This window comes from Pelodiscus sinensis, chromosome 5 (genome assembly GCF_052426305.1).
Source record: "Pelodiscus sinensis isolate ZL-2025 chromosome 5, ASM5242630v1, whole genome shotgun sequence".
In the NCBI taxonomy this organism is placed as follows: Eukaryota; Metazoa; Chordata; order Testudines; family Trionychidae; genus Pelodiscus; species Pelodiscus sinensis.
Genome location: NC_143056.1, coordinates 59813767 through 59829687, shown reverse-complemented (window position 1 = coordinate 59829687; position 15921 = coordinate 59813767). Strand labels below are relative to the sequence as shown.

At 44.7% G+C, this 15921-nt stretch overlaps 1 protein-coding gene across 1 annotated transcript in view; it reads left to right on the top strand.

Annotated features, from left to right (window-relative positions):
• Positions 1-10254: 10254 nt before the first annotated feature.
• KATNBL1 (katanin regulatory subunit B1 like 1) overlaps positions 10255-15921 on the top strand; it is a 52445-nt gene continuing 46778 nt past the window's right edge. Inside the window, exon 1 of the mRNA XM_075927064.2 lies at positions 10255-10439. The gene's annotated coding sequence lies outside the window, so the exon portion shown is untranslated. The remainder of the gene's footprint in view (positions 10440-15921) is intronic.

Sequence of the window (15921 nt, the reverse complement as noted above, 5' to 3'; positions counted from 1 at the left end):
AGCTATAAAGGAACAACCATTGAGTTCTTGAGCTCCTCCATTTCCAGATTCACTTATTTTAATTAAATACTTATTTTTAAAACAGAAATATTCTTGATGTCAATTTTTTCAAGCAGCAGAGAGAAACCTGGAACAAATGAAAGATGGGAGAGGAGAAATAAGAAAATATGGGCTTTTAAATTCCTTTGCTTATGTTTATATTAACTTAAGTCTATATATAGCTATTATGTATGTATATAAGACAATTAAATACAAGGTCACGGTGGCCCATGTGGCAAGAATAAAGCTACTATTTTGGGAGATGTTTTACATTTAATTAATTTTAACATTTTGTTCCTTTTGAATTTTGTGCAGCTGGATTTATGGTAACTAAATCCTAAATCATGACTAAATCATGGCATATGCAACATATTTGATGATATGTATGTATGTTTGCAGTCACGTGTGTGATGAGTTGTGATCCCTGACCAAAATAGTTGTGCTGGCAAAAGCTCCTGGTGTCAATGCAGTTATGCTGGCAAAACTGCACTTTTTTTGGCAAACCTTATTTCATTTAGGCTATGTCTACATAACAGTGTTATTTCAGAATAACATCAATTATTCCAAAATAACGTAGTGCAGATAGCAAGCCCATTATTTTGAAATAAGTTTGAAATACCAGGCTTTTTACTCTGATTCCTGTAACCCTCATTGTATGAGGTGTAAGAGAAATTGAGGGAAGAGTGCTCTATTTCGAAATAACTGCTGTGTAGACAGTGCCAATAGTCAAAATAAGCTATTTCGACTTAAGCTAAACAATTAGCATAGCTCAAGTTGTGTAACGTATTTCGAGTTTAGCCTTGCTTTGCAGATGTGCCCTTATTTGGGAATCTCCCTAGGACTTGTGAGGTGAAAGAAATAGGGTTTGTGGAGTTATTTAGAGAAAGAGAGTAAGGATGCTTCGTAACAAGCTGAGGAATGTCTTTTCAGGTACTGAGACCTCTGTGAAAAAAGCCATGTATTTGTGTATGTATGTCTGGGTACATCTACACTGAAACACTATTTTCAAAATAACTAGCTCTACTCCAAAATAACTTAGTATGTGTCTACACAGCAGGCAGTTATTTTGAAATAGTGTCAAAATTCTGTCAAGCGGGAGGACTCCTTACTCTGGCTCCTGTAACCCTCAGGGTATGTCTAGACTACATGCCTCTGTCGCCAGAGGCATGTAATTAGACTACCCAACATAGTCAATGAAGACAGGATTTAAATATCCCCGACGTCATTAAAATAAAAATGGCCACCGCGCTTTGCTGGCTCAGCTGATTGTCGGCACAGCACGACAGTCAAGACGCGGATCGGTCAACAGGGAACGCTTTTGTCCACCGCTCCCTTGTGCCTCATGTAATGATGTTTACAGGAGAGGTTGACAAAGGCGTTCCCTGTAGACCGATCCACGTCTTGACTGCTGCGCTGTGCTGACGATCAGCTGAGCCAGCATAGCGTGGCGGCCATTTTTATTTTAATGAAGCCAGGGATATTTAAATCCCGGCTTCACTGACAATGTTGGATGTTCTAATTTACATGCCTCTGTCACCAGAGGCATGTAGTCTAGACATACCCTCATTGTATGAGGAGCAAGGGAGGTCAGAGGAAGAGTGCTCTATTTTTAAATAAGTACTGTGTTAGATGCTCCCTATTTTGAAATAAGCTATTTTGAAATAAGCTATGCAATTGACATAGCTCAATTTGCATAGCTTATTTCAAGTTAAGCCCTTCAGTGTAGACACACCTCTGAAAACAGAACTGAGCCATAGATAGGAGTTATAACACTACCACTTTGCTGGTACAAAACAGCTTGTCTTCTCTAGAGCTATATGATATTAAGGTTCTGTAGCAAAAACATAATTACATCTGGCAGCCCTGACTAAACAAACCAGTTCCACTCCTATCTTAAAAGCTATATACGTATTTATGTGGCTTTTTAATTAAATTAAATAAACGTCTATTGCAAAATCTTTATTTATTTGTATATGCAATACTCTGAGTGCTGCTAGCTTTTGTATAGTTATCTTTTCATTTGTTGAAAATATATACATCATAATGACACATAATTTACTCATCACAACTTATTTTCAGGAAATTATAATTGTTTAAAATAAAATTACACTTTGTATTTTGCAGTAATTTATTTAATTCTTCTTCAGGCCCCCACAGTCTTTTTTATTTCCAGTTGATGATTGTGGAGGATTTTTAAAAATAAATTCTAGTAATAATACAAGAGAATATGTTGGTAGCTAAACTGAAGTACAATGTGTCTTCAGTACTTGTCCATGCTAACAATTACTTTTATTAGGATAAAGTTACTGTACAATTATTTCAACACATATTCCACTATGTTGCTTTCATCTGTTCTGGCATATGGATATGAAAGCTGTGGAGCTGTTCCATCAAGTACAGACTACGCCCATAAAAACATGCTGTACGGTTTTCAAAACATGACAAATATAACTTTTTGACACACACTTTTTAAAAGAAATATAAAATGTGTAAGGTAGTGTTCTTTAGTAGCCAGAGCACCGAGGTCTGAGCCAGGAGCTCTTGAGTCCTATCTGCCACTAGTTCTGCCACTGACTCACTTAATTCCTCCATGTTTCATTTCCTTATTAAAAAAAACTGTAACACTACCTTCCTTACTGAGGCAGGTAATAGTAATACCCACTTCATGGGATGTTGTGAGAAGTAATGAATTAATATCTGCACAGTGCTTTGAAGATGTAATATACTACATACCTGCTAAATCCAGTCTTAAATTATCTTTACTGGAGAGATCCATGCTTTCCCTTAACGGACATGATTTGAAAAGCAGGCAAAACTGAAACAAAGTGAGAGGTTTTTTTAAAGGACTAAAGGAGGCTGACGAAAATCCCAATAAATTGCACAGTAGGACAATTAAAAAGAACTTACAGACTTTCCCAAAATTGTACTGAATATCAGATCCACCTTATGATTTGTAATATCCCAGTTGGAAGGAAGGATTGGTTGATAAATTACCTTCCCCTTCCAGTCCCATTGCACAAGAAGAGATACCAGGTAAAGAGTTACATATACACGCACACACCCTACATAATGTTGCTGGAGGAGGAGATTGGGCTGGTCTGTAACCTGCAAATTCAGCTCTGTTTTCTCTCAAGTTCTTTATCTTGTCCATTTAGATTGTAAGATATCTAGGCTAGTGACTGTCACTATGCACCAGCCACCACTTATTATGCATCGGGCACAAAGGGACCCAGATCTTGGTTGAAACGTCTATATAATATAATATTATACATTTTCCTAGAAATCTCTTCAATTTCTCCAGGTACTGACGATCCCTTTATATTTTGTTTTGTTTTGCGCAAGAACCCTTATTCCTCATTTTTTGGAGGAATAAGGGTTCTTGTGCAAAAGGGTTTTTTTTTTTGCACAAAATGGCCTTGTCTACACTGCATTTTTTCCCACAAACACCTCTTCTGCAAAAAGGATCGGAAGAGAATATGCAAATGTGAGCACAAGAAATGTTAATGAATGCTTCATTTGCATTTCCTCTTCCACAAAAATGATGCAGTATAGATGGAACTCTACTGTGTTGCAATAAGAAACAGTCTAAACGTCACCCTGTTTTTTGAGATTCCCTCTACAGCTGTTACAATATACAAGGAAGCATCCCTGCCACCATTATCAAACATTAAAATGTATTTTTTTATCTTCTTTTAAAAATGTATTTAGCATCCATGATGTATTATAGACAAATTTAGGGACCTGGATCCCTCCATGGAAAGATCAAGCATCTCCAGGTGTGCATTGTGGAGTTAAAAATCTCCATAATTTTGGAAGGACTTTCCCTTCTCTGGTTTTACAGGTTTTACCAATATGGTACCAAATTTCTCAACCCAGTACAGATGAAGTCATTAAAATAGGAGCTGTAACAGTTTTGTATGTCCAGATATCCCTAAATAATGTGCTCTTAATTCAGTAATTCAAAATTATGCGTGCACCAAAACAGGTTACAGGAAATTTACTCTTCCTCAAGTCTCTTCTGAGGCTTGTGGCATTGGATTGCAACATCAAAGACATTTTATACATCACCTTGCTTTGCAATGTGCCAATGAAATGTCACAAGCTTATTACATAGAAAAAAGGACAACCCTAACCTATGTTAAATCCAAACAATCTTTGAGTTGTTCAAGCATCAAAGAAGGTTCCACTCTTCCTGAAGCATATGAAGATACATTTTTAATTTTCACACTCGGTACGTCTACACTGCAAGTGTAGGTGGAATTTATTAAGGTCGACTTTTTAGCACCCACATTTACAAAGTCGAAGGTGCATGTCCTCACTGGACACGAGGTTCATCCCCAGTAGCATGGCATGTAAACAGTGATGCACTGGGTAGCCATCCTACAGTTACTGCCACCCATTTGCATTCAAAATTAGGCTGAATAGTTTTGTATGTATCCAGATAGGCCTAAGTGATATGCTCTTAACTGATGTATGTCCAGATATTCCTAATACCTAATATCCTCTCAATACCTGATGAGACAAAAACATAGCAACCAGTGGTTCTAGGTACAGATTGTCAGCTTCCCAAAATGTACTTATCTCCTCCCTCCCTCAAAGCAATAGCAAACAATTTTTTCATGCCCCTTTCCCCCAAGTTATCTTTGCAGATGCCAGGGTAAGCATGGACCCCATTCAGCTGCAAACTGCTGAGGCAAGCATTACAAAAACTTAGGGCTTTATGCTGCGATTTGTCCCTAGCCTATGCAGGAGCCCCCAGACTGAAGAAAAATATAAGGAGGCCATGAGCATAGATGTGCAGGAACCCAGAGAATGGAGCAACTATCACCTGCTGGCAGTTGTCCAGTTGGCAGAGTAGAATGCCGATTTTGGTCTCATGAGACAACCACAAACTGATGGGACCATATAGTTATGCAGCCATTGTATAATGGCCAGTGGCTGCAAAACTTTTGCATATGAAAGACCACTTTCATGGAACTTTGCAGATTGCTTTCCCCCACCCTGAAGCACGCTGTGATGGATAGGAGTGTTGGCCAGAACTCAGTAAACAAAAGGTTAAACTCGGATAGCTAGGGGGCGTTGGCAGGGCGCCAGAAGAACCAATGGGATACAGTGCTGAAATCTGAATTTTAAAGATTACCTGAATGCTGTCTTTCTTTGTGTGAGTTTTAAGCTAGGAGTTGGGAGAAACAGAATGATTTAAATTCAGGCAGGACTACATGCGTCCAAGGAACACTGGGCATGGAAATGGACTGGACTATGAAGGGATCATGAGTAAATAGAGGGAAAATGTATATTTAGTCATGATCAGGTTATCTTCTTTCTTTTGTTGTTTGGTTAACTTCTCTGTGCTAATTCATGTGCATGTCCCTTCCCCTTTCACTGTATCTAAGCTGCAGCCCAAAGACACTATGTTTCTTTGTGTTTTGATCTGTTCTTTTCTTTTTTGCTCTGTAACACCTAGCAGCCAAGTGTGCTTTATCAAGTATATCTTTTTCATTTGTTAATAAAATAACCTTTTTTAAGGTGATTATTTGATTCTTGCATCCTGAAAAGTAACAGGAGGTCTGTGTCTGCGCCTGCCTACACTAAGAGGTTAGCTGTCAGAAACTGCAGTTTGTTGTCTGTGTTCTTGGTTAAAAATCATCCCACCACTCTGCCACTATGTCAGGGCTGTTCCCCACTCTGGCACTCCAAGTGCAGAAGGTGGGGGCCTGCAAAAGACCTTAAATACATTGCCTCATTGGCTTCTACTTACAAAAACTCCAAAAAATCCGAGATTCACTGGCCCTGGGAGATAGGCTTCCACCATCAAGTGAATTAAAACCCTGAAAACAAGGAAAAACACTTGAACTTCTTCCCAAAGTGTACCTAAGCTCTTTTACCATGAGAGCTTAAAAAAAGAAAAAAAAACACAAAAAATAAACGCCATCTTCCTGGGCCCTGCAGCACGGGGGAGGACTGGGGGACGGCGATACTCTGCCCCAGTACACCTACAGTGGGCATTTTGGGAACAGAGTGTGGGCAGGGCCAGCCTGGTGGTCTGGGAAGCTGCCCATGAGTTCCCCCTGCTGTATGTGTACTGGCCCATAGATTTCCCTCCTGTAAAAATGCAGTTGACACAAACAATAAAAGATTCTGTTAATTCTGAAATCATCCATTTTTATTTAGGAAACACAGTGAACAGAGGCAGAAGAAGAGTTCAAGGCATGAGCTCTGATGGCAGGGGAGAGCTCAAGGGCAAGAAGCTTATTACAATTAGGGGTGTCAACGTGAAGACAACTACATGATTAACCGATAAGCCTTTTGTCAATTATACTCACTCACTCTGCTCCTCCCCACTCCTTATGAGCATGGAACTCTCTACCCCCATACTTCTGCCTCTGATAAAAAGGCAGCAGCACAGAAGGCGAGGGGGGCAGGCAGGAGCCAGTACATGCAAGAAGCCAGTTTTCAAGACAGCAGCCTGTGCGTATGGGCTCCTGTGGAGCCACCTGCCCTTCCACACTGCTGCCTCTCTCCATGGGGTCCAGACCAGAAGGTTAACTCTTACGATGAATGAAGCACTGTGCTGCACAAAAAGCATATATTATGTACAAGGCCAAATCTATCATTTTAAGCACCTGTCAGGCAGGTAGAAGACACAGATCAGCATGGGGCAGGGGAGGCTGATACATGGGCAGCAGCAAGGGATGGCAGGGAACTCCACAGCAGTGCAACTGGTTGTGTATTGGATTCTGGCCCCACCCCTGGAGACTGTGGAATAGTCGTGTAACCTTTAAAATTTGATGAGGTTACACAACTATTCAATTACAAACTATCGATCATCCCTAATTACAATGCCCTTGTATAGCAATCAAAGCTGTGGGAATGAAAGCCTTCTGGTCTAGGAGACATCCCTGGGAGTTGAATGAATGGTTTCCCATGACTTCACCCCATACCCTGCATTCCAGGGCACCTGGGAGAGGTGACTATGGAACTTGGTGAAGAGGGCAGGTGGTTTATCATTGGGTGCAGAGGGGACACTGCTCCATATGCTTTTCTTGCATCTCTACCTGGCACCTCATCAGCTCTGTTTGCTCCCCCACAAACCTCAACGTCTCATCTCACATCCTATGCTCATGTTCCGTGTATTCTCTCCTCTCCTCCTGTTCAACGTTTATGATCTGTAACATCGTTCTCTTCCATGCATTCTGTTGAGCTCTGTCAGTGTGGATGGATTTTGAACTTGCCCATTTAACATTTCATCCCATGTACATTTTTTTCTTTCGCCTTCTGATCTGTGACAATGGATGTATTGGTGGATCTAGAGAAGTGGGTAACAGAGTCATCGTTGCAGCTACCTTGAGTGAAAAAAGTCAAGGGTAAACTTTAGAGAAGATACATTGTAAGACACAAAAGGTTAACTCTTAGTATGAATAAAGTATGTACAAAGCCAAATATATCATTTTAAACATCTATCAGGCAGGTAGAAGACACAGCTCAGAATGGAGCAAATGGACTTGGTTTGGTGGCAGGGATAGTAAGCAGCATATTGAGATTCTTACTCTTTTGATTATGCTTTTAAAATATGTGTGACAGTGTTTGCAAACTACAGCCCTCATTGCTATCTAAGCATTTGCATTTGCAAGAGGGGCCACATTCATGAGGAACCCTGCAAGTGGGTGAACCAGGCGGGTTTTTAGAGGCTCATACATTCAGCATGTGTTTTCCCCACGCACTTCTCTGTTATACCTGCAGACTGCAATTCTCCCTTCCCACAGTGACCTGCATAAGGAGAGGTGGAGTGAACCTGTTCTTCAGGATAATCCCTTCAAGCCCTTTACAACGATGGCTGCAAGTCTGGGGTCATGATTTTCCAGAGATGAGCAAAAGGAGGCAGTTTGCCTCAGTGCTATCAATTACAGAACTTCCACTTTTTCATCCAGGTTGCCATGCGTGATATCAGTCTTCTCCAAATCAGAGAGTATGACAGAAAGTGGATGCTGACTGAATGTGCTCAGAAATCTGTATCTTATTCTGCTATGCTTTGTGCTGCAATGATGCCAGATCACTTACTCCTAGCTTGGTGTGGAAAGATGGCCTACTGTGGAGAACGGAATAAGGCAGGCCTTCCCAGAAACCTTGTGAGAAGAATTAAAGAGTACTTCTATGAGAGCGTTGCTAAGATGTACAGGGAGGATTCCCGCTTCATCTCCAGACATGTTTACAAACTTTACCAGAGAGCCCATGCTGTGTAGGCAGAGTGGCTGCCACTATACCTCTCAGGACAGAGCAAACAGAAAAATCCAATTACATTTACCCACTGTAACTTGATTACAAAAGTGAATTGACCAGAAGTGCCCTCCCCACCATCAGGGTCCCACAGCAATACATCCCGGGAGGAGATTGGCCTCCTGGCTGTCAGTGAGACTGGATATCAATGTTTCTTCTGCTGCTTTGGAATTCTGCCTGCAAAAATTCCTCTCCTCGTGCAGCAATCAGATACAGGATTTCCTGCATGCTTCATTCTGGAGCTCATTTATGACTCTGGCATTCATGGTCAGGTATGCTGCTGAGGTGTGTTGCTGAGCTTGCCATGTGGCAAAACAGGAAATGAAATGCAAAATTTCCTGGGGCTTTTCCTCTGTCCTGGGAGAGTAGCAGAGTTGAAAGTACTGGCCAGAGCAGTCACAGTGGGACACATCCTGGAGTTCAACAACATCGACTTTACCAAAACTGTGTCTGAACGATCCCAAAGTTGATCATGCAAGGTCAGATTTAGCACTACTGTTGTCAAGGGGAAATACAAAAATCTACTTTAACCACCCCTAAAGTCAGCAGAACATGGAGGAAGCTGAGCGTGTAGGTTAACAAAGATTGTGGGGACAAAGGATGAAAGCTTGGCCCAAATGAAGTTAATGGCAAAACTGACATTGTCTTCAATGGGGTCAGGATTTCACACAAATGAAACTAATGGAGTCCGTGAAGAGAAGAAGAAACTGCCTGAGAAGGTGCTGAAGTGACATGGCTAGCTGAAAGAATTATGTCTACAGTGAGAATATAAGAAGGGTTGGTCAGAAAATGACAAGTATTTTCAACAAAAAAAAAATCACTGAAACTAAAATTTTTCATTTCTTTCAAAATCTTTCAGTGATTTGATGAAACAACTCAATTACTTTCCCCCTCCAATCCCTCCAGATCAGTAAGCAGGAAGAGAGAATTAATAAGGAACAAACATTTTCTATTAAAAATGAAAAATGTTTATATTCATTTTATTGAAAAATAAAAAAAGTAAAAGAAACACAAACTTTTTGTAATAATGCTAATTTCCAACAAAAAGTCATTTTAAACCTAAAAAAATAGAAACCACTATAATTTGGGGGCCAATGAGGTGATCTAAGGGGACGTCATAGTGGAACAATTGAGGGGAGTGAGACACTGGGCTGGGGGTGGTTGAGACTGGCAAAGGAGTGTTTGTGGTGGCAGTGAGACAAAGGAAGGGGGTAGTCTTGTGGCACCTAAGAAATCAACAAATATACGGCCTCATGAGCTTTCCTGGGCAAAACCCACTTCATCAGATGAGTTGGGCAAAAGGAAGGGAGTGATGCTATCTGAGAAGTCATGGGATGGTGGGACTGGGGGGGCGGGGGGGAGTTGTTGAGACAGCACAATGGCCTGAGAGAAGTGTGGAAGTGAGGAGGCTGAGGTTGGGTATTTGGGGGCAGGGAAATTCCCTGAAAGTGGGTTCGGGGGAGGGGAATGAGACTGAGGGGCTTGTGAGGCTGATGTTGCTTAAAGGGATTCAGTTAGCACTGAAATGCTTTGAGGGTCATTGGAAGAGGGGAGAGGGAGACAGATGAAGGTATATTGTGGGGATGGTGGGACTTTGAGGGGTAGATGAGGAACTGCTGAGGCTGTGACTCAGGGGCAGAAGTCAGGGCACCAGCGGGAGGGAGTGTTGAGGGTGACCCTGAAGCGGGGGCACAGCTGCTGAACCTTGGGAGGGGTAGGGCAGAAGGGAGCCTGAGGGAGAGCTGAGGTTGGGTTCGTCAAATCTGAGGGGGGGGGGGGGCAATGATGCCAACGGAGGGGCTGGGGCCAGGCAGGGCAGTGAGGGCCAGCGGGCTGTCCGGGGCGGTGATGAGGATGCGCGGGGAGAGGTTCAGGCGGCCAGAGCCAGGGGCCTGCCGCGTGCAGTTCCCGCGGCCGCCCCTAGGGGACGCGGCGGGTTCGCGGCGCTGCGCGGCGGCGGGGAGGGGCGCGGTCCCGCCCCGGCTCTCTCCGGCCCGGCATGCAGCGCGCCGCAGTTTGAATGGCGCAGGCTCCGCGGAGTGGGCCCCGGCGCTAGGACTGCCACGGATCAGCGCCGCCTCCTCGGCTCGGCGTGGCCCGCAGCAGCGCGGTACCATGAGCAGCGGGTGAGTGGGGCGGCCGGGTTCTCGGGCCCGCTCTCGGCCACGGCCCTTCCTCCCTTGGGGCTGAGCCCGGGGCCGCTCCCTGGGCCGGGCAGCGCGGGCGCCTGGCTCCGCAAGGGAGGCGTCCCGAGCGCCCGGCCCGCAGCTCCGCCGGGGTCGCTGGCAGGGCTCAGCCGGGGTCGCACTGGCGCCTCTGCGGCGCTAGGCCGTGGCTGGTGCCAGGCATGGTCCCTGGAGGGAGGGGCTGACAGGCAGGGTCTCTCCCGCCGCGTCTCTTCCGGCTGGACAGGTGCCGCTGGGCGGGGATACTCTCCTGGCACGTCTCTGAGTGTTGTCACAGGCCTCGCAGCTCGGTGTGTGCCGGGGCGTGGGCTGACCCGGCAGCCGCCCGGCGCCTCTTGTCTCCGCCACCGTCTGCTGCTCGCCTGTGCAGCCCCTACGTGCGCCCGCTTTCTGGGCGGCCCCCTGCCGGGAGACGTTACACGTGCCATTAGTGACACGGCTCCTTCGTTTTACCTGGGCCAGTGTCCGCCCCCCAGAGGCGCGAGATTGGGCAGAGTGTCCTTTCCTAGCAGGGTGATGAGATGAGCCGCAGTTTAAAACGAGATCCGTGAAGGTGTAGGAGCTACCAGGGCGGCTGGAACGCATATCCTGCGATTTGCCCTTATTTACTCTGTTTAGTGAGTGAAATTGGTGTCTTATTCCTGGGGGAAAATAGAGGTGAAAGAAAGCGGGTGTGCCCTGGTGTGCAGCTCCAGCGGCAAAAGCCAGCAGGGAGCTATTTAAAGAGTTGTAGAGACCCGGATTGCGATGGGACAGTATCTATAAGAAGCTTTAAGTTACTTTCACCGCTGGGAGGAAAAAACACACTTCAGGGCTCTGGAGACTGTATTGCTTTGCTAAGGGAGTTTTGGTTTTCTGAGTAAAATACATGACTTGCGTTAGCGTCATTCAGTATATTTAGATTTAATTCCTGCTGTCCAAACAAAGTTAGAGAAAATACAAATGATATAACTTATAATAGTTGACATTTTTTAAGACTTTGGAGCTATATTTTTATTTTGCAAAAATAACTTTTTTCATTGTGATGTATATTACACTTTTTAGAACTGCCTCAAATCTATATGTATTTTAAAATAGTTACAGTCCTTTCTTGGTTATATATAAATTTCCCCTCTAAGCACCTTCCCCTCTTTCCATTCCTCCTAAGCTCTCTGCCTTAAGCGCAGTAAATAGATGCCACTCTGGGTGTTCTGAAGAAAATTTAATAAAATCGCAAATAAAATTTGTAATTTGCTAGTATTCTTTGTTCAAAGGAACAAATAGAACAGATAAAAGCCACTAGCAGAATTATTCTATTCAAGATAGTTGTATCCCCAGTGTAAATAAAATTGATCTACAGTGTTGATGGGTCTGTGTACAAAGAATGTTATTGAATTGGTAAAATGAGCATTAGCTTGAATTTCTAAATTTGTATTTGAGAATTGTAGTTTATAGTAATCATATTTGCAGGAGAGCCAGTGAGACGTGCATCTGTTTATATTTTTGCTCAATTATCTGTAACACAAATGAAAATTAGTAGTCTGTTACTACAGAGTTATCAATGTGTAAAAAATTTTAAAAATCTGTTAAATCTGTGTCTTCCCTTTTGCTAGTAATGCCCTGAATAATATCTCACAGATGCCAATACACTATCTAAGCCCAGGTTTACACTACAGCCAAAGGCCTTCTTAAGGTATGCAGTAGGGCAGCCCATTTTGCAGGTCTTCAAGCAGCATTGATCTTCTTCTCCATAGCTTAGATATAGCCTTACTTGAAAATTTTTTGTAGGGGTTTAGCATTTTATAGGCTATGCATGGTTTTCTGAGTAAAATGCATGACTGTATCTAAGATCTATCTGGCTCTAAACCCGAGGTAGGCAATCGTTTTCATAGGCTGATCACTTAATGAATTTTGGTATTGACCATGGGGTCTGGGGTAGAGATGTAAGTGACTAATCAACTATACAATAAGCATAAGCTTATCAAATAGTTGAATAGTAACTCTACTAGTCACTCCCCCATCAAGTAATTGACTAGTCCAGGGGTCTCCAAACTACGGCCCGGGGGCCGGATGCGGCCCGCGAGGGCCTCTCATCCGGCCCGTGGAGACCTTTTTGGATTCAAAGGCAGAAGAAGTGAGATTGTTTCAAAACCCATTTGAAGCAGATGTGGCCAGTTGCCCAGATGAACTGCAGCTGGAAGTCATTGAGTTGCAAGCAAATGACCTCCTTAGGGACAAGTTCAAAATAGGACTGGTGGGTTTTTACCAGTTTTTGCCCAAGGAAGACTTTCCTAATGTCAAAACTTTTGCATCAAGGTACCTTTCAATCTTTGGAACAACATACCTGTGTGAACAAACATTTTCAAGAATGAAATACGTGAAGAACAATTTGAGAACAAACTTGTCCGATGATAATCTCAGGTCACTGTTGATGTTAGGGACAACAAATCTAAAGCCAGAAATGTCTGCTATTTTGGCATCCAGGAAACAATTTCACCATTCACACTAATACAGGTGTTCATGTGTAGTGTATGAATGTGTTATTAAATAATAACTGAATAAAATAATATTAAATAAATAATTAAAAACAACATCCATGTTTTGATTGTTTTTTATTTGGACCTCAAGTGTGTAGTCGGCCCCCGAACTGCTGTTTGATAGTTAATGCGGCCCTCGGGCTGAAAAGTTTGGAGACCCCTGGACTAGTTGATGGAATTTCCATCGATTAATTGAACACAATTTAACATCCCTACCTGGGGCAGAATGGGCGGGGCTGGGGACTAGCCTACCACCAGATTTGTCTGGGGCTGAAGGCTTTGAAGTAAAAATACTGCAAAGGACTCGCGGCTCCTGGCCCTGCTGTTGCTGTGTGGCCTGGCAGCTGCCTAGAGTTGCTACATCTATTTAAAAGGCTCATGGCTTCAGCCCCTGCCGGTCTGGTTCTGTGACCGGGAGCCACTTAAATAGAATCCTGCTACCTGAGCCGCAGCTGGGCAGCAGAATAGAAATAGAAAGTGACCAGATGCAGTCTGTGGGTGGGATCCAAGTGTTAGGTGCGCTCGATCTCGCCCTTGGGCCGCATCTTGCCCAGCCTAGATCTAAACCCTAATTTCCACACCCTTGGTCAGAGAAGCTGCGTTGGTGACTTCGGGGGTGCCATGCCAGGGATTGTGGCAACTGTATAAATTACATGTTGATCAAAGGGATGGCTTGTAGAGGACTAGAGATGAAAAGAGTTAACTGCTTAACATCATCCTTACTGGGCGATGCTTATGGGTATCCGATTAACTGGCGGAGCACAGGGGCTGCTCCAAGACTAACCATTTATGCCTAATGTTTAACCAGTTACTATATTAAATAATTAACATCCCCATAGAAGACAGGACACAAATAATTAATAGGAAATGGCAAGGATGCGTAGCCTAGCCACAGATCTAAATTTAGAGGGCTCTTGCAAGAGCTTCTTCTCAAGTAGAAAGAGCTCCTTACAGAGAGCATAGCAATGCAGTGAGCTGCTATGGTAAGAGTGACTACAAGGGGAGGAGTCCAACATATTTAAGAATTAGTTACTTTCCTATGGATTTAGGATTATATTAGTTTTCCTATGAACGATGTCCATTTCTGATACAATGAAGAATGTCCAATACACTGGACAGACATATCCTAACTTAGTATAAACAAAAAGACCCATGAGTGAAAATTAAGGATCTTAAGTGGGTAACTCATAGACTCAGAACTGGAAGGGATTTCAAGAGGTCATTGAGTCCAGTCCCCTGCCCTCACTGCAGGACCAAGCACTGTCTAGATCAGGGGTCTCCAAACTTTTCTGCCCGAGGGCTGCATTAACTATCAAACAGCAGTTCAGGGGCCGACTACACACTTGAGGTCCAAATAAAAAACAATCAAAACATGGATGTTGTTTTTAATTATTTATTTAATATTATTTTATTCAGTTATTATTTAATAACACATTGATACAGGTGTTCATGTGTAGTGTATTAGTGTGAATGGTGAAATTGTTTCCTGGATGCCAAAATAGAGCCCAGCCCACTAGTGACCTCATGAGAGAGCTAGCCAATAGGATAAGAACGCACTGGCCAATAGGGAGCAATTGTCCACGCCAAGTCCCAACCCCTCTTGCTGTGAGGGACGCGCAGAGCCCGGGCTCGGCCGTCGGTCCGCAGGGCGTGTGGCCGTCCGTTGGCGGCTCCGATCCCCCGCACCCCCGGCCGGGGAGTCTCGCTGCCCAGGGCAAGGGCTGCGCGGGTCCAGAGTCCCTCCTCCGTCCCGCTGGCTCCTCCGGCTTCCCTCTCCTAGCTGCCTGCCCAAAAGAAAGTGAGTGCCGGCCGCCCCTGTCCTTCCGGCCCCTCCCCCTTTTGAGCCGGCACGCACGGGGCATGCCGCTCACCCTGGCGTCCCTGCCCCTTCTCCTCCTGGGTCCTGCCGCCTGCCGCGCCTGCGGCTGTGCGCCCTCGCTCCCCTCCCCGTGGGCTTTCCCCTGGGCTCCACTGCGCTGCGCTGCTCGGCGCTTCTCCGGGGGAGGGGCTGTCAGTGTGGGGAGTTTCTTCCCCGCCCCAGCTCCGCGGCGCTGCGCCGCTCGGCGCTTCTCCAGGGGAGGGGCTGTTAGTGCGGGGAGTTTCTTCCCCGTCACAGTCTCCACGGGCCGGATGAGAGGGCCTCGCGGGCCGCATCCGGCCCGCGGGCCGTAGTTTGGAGACCCCTGGTCTAGATCATCCCTGACAGGTGTCTGTTTAACCTGCTCTTAAATAGCTCCAGTGATGGAGATTCCACAACCCCCTAGGCAATTTATTCCAGTATTTAACCAACCTAACAGGAAGTTTTTCCTAATGTTCAGCCAAAACCTCCCTTGCTGTAATTTGTCACCCATTGCTTCCTGTCCTGCCTTCAAGGCCAAAGAACAATTTTTCTCCCTCCTCCTTTTAACACCCTTTTAGATAGTTTTCAACTATCATGTCACCTCTCAAGTCTTCTTGGTTGACTGATCGTATAGTCAATACAAATTATATCGTCTACATCATGAGTCAATAAGGATCCTGCTGTGGGTTTGCAGCTCTACATTTAAACTGCAGAGCCGCAGTGGGGATAGGTCTGGGACCCAGTGCAAGCCAGGACTGAGTAGTCCCTGCTGCTGCCGGATGTTGGACCTCTGCCTCCCTCCACCTCCTTGCCCCCTAGCACTGGCTCTTGCTCCCCCTGCTACAGAGGCAGCAAGGGGGGGAGGGGAAGCAACCAGTGACTCAACTACTACTCGCTTACATCCCTTGCGAAAATGTGGGCTAAAGACCAGCAGCAGGGTGTAGGTTGCTTGGTTTATTGCACTGAGTGCAAACAAATATGATTGCTGGTCTTGTGGCCAGAAAGTAAATATGAACGTGCAGTGCAAGGAATTCAGGGCCCTTGAAGACAAATTACAAGCACTGGA